This window comes from Trichechus manatus, unplaced genomic scaffold (genome assembly GCF_000243295.1).
Source record: "Trichechus manatus latirostris isolate Lorelei unplaced genomic scaffold, TriManLat1.0 scaffold00160, whole genome shotgun sequence".
NCBI lineage: Eukaryota > Metazoa > Chordata > Mammalia > Sirenia > Trichechidae > Trichechus > Trichechus manatus.
Window position 1 is genome coordinate 6,043,711 of NW_004444096.1, and position 1,502 is coordinate 6,045,212.

Genomic DNA, 1,502 nt, shown 5'->3' on the forward strand with positions numbered 1-1,502 from the left:
AACACCTAGCAGTGTTTGGCCCTGCCGTTGAAATCTGCAGTCTCCGTATGATTGCTTCCAGATTTTGCAAGGAGAAAGAGAACCAAGCCCTGGTCACATGAATTTACAATACTCTATTCTGTATCCCACGAACCTTCATTGCCTTCTGTTTATCAGGAAGAGTCCTTTACACGTGCATTGAAGACCTTATTATCTGAGCAATCCCAAACACCCTTTTCCAAAAGTCGTATAGCAAATACTGCACAATTCTCTGTTTGAGGGTGTGGAGGAAAAGCATTTTATTGAAGGATCTCTGAGTGTGTCAGCGAAGGGGTGGGGACAGCAATGAAGTCTGATGCCTGTGGCCTGACTGGGATCTTCCCGACCTCCCAGCCATCAAAAGGCAGTTCTCTTTTATAACTATTGTGTTTACAGCTTAAGAAATGTGGATTGACATCTCTATCTGATTTCTTGTTTTATTTTGCAATGAAATGATAATAATTGAGAAGCCAAAGTTGAGTTTAATGTACACAGAGCCCGGAAGAGAAAAGGACCTATTGCACTGTATTTCTTACACTATAAATATAATAGGTCTTCAAAGAGAATGCTTCACGTTATGTGTGATTGACTTAGGAAAACTTCACTTAAGTTATATAATGAAATATGCAAGCTAAAACATAACATTTTTCAGAATGTTTCAACTTCGGCCCGAAGGTTATGCCATGCACTTTCTAGATATTTGAAATGTTTAGGCTTTATTGACCATGTGTTTTGAAAATAATATATTTTTAATTGTTAAAAAAATCTGTAGTCTTGTTAAAAATAAAACTCACTGAAATGTGAACAGAAGATTTATTCTGAGCAGTTATTCTATATGCATATACAGATGCAGTTTTTATTCCAGAAAAAGCAAACGACTGGAAGATGCTAGGTACAATGCGGTTTATAAAGAGAAGACGAAGGGGAAATACAGTTCAAATAGTGGCTAATGGTAACATGGCTGATTGAACCCTGCCCTCCCCTTTTACTGAGATCAATCACAGCCATACCTTTTTTTTTCTCCTTTAAAATCTTTTTTATTGTACTTTAGGTGAAGGTTTACAGAACAAATAGTTTCTCATTAAACAGTAGTATACATATTGTTTTATGACATTGATTAACAACCCCAGGACATGTTAACCATCCCTTCTCGGATTTTTTTTTTTTTTGGTGAAAATATTCATAACCAAAGATATACCATTTCAAAAATTTCTACATGCACAGTTCAGTGAGGTGGATTACATTCTTCCATTTGTGCTGCTCTTCTTACTTCAGATGAAGGTTTACAGAACAAAATAGTTTCTCATTAAACAGTACACATATTGCCCTATGACAATGGTTAACAACCCCACTACATGTAAACACTGTACTTACTCAACCTTGGATTCCCTATCACCAGCTTTTCTGTCCCCTTCTGCCTTCTAGTCCTTGTCTCTGGACTGCTGTGCCTCATCAGTCCCGTTTTGTTGTATGGGGCTATCCAA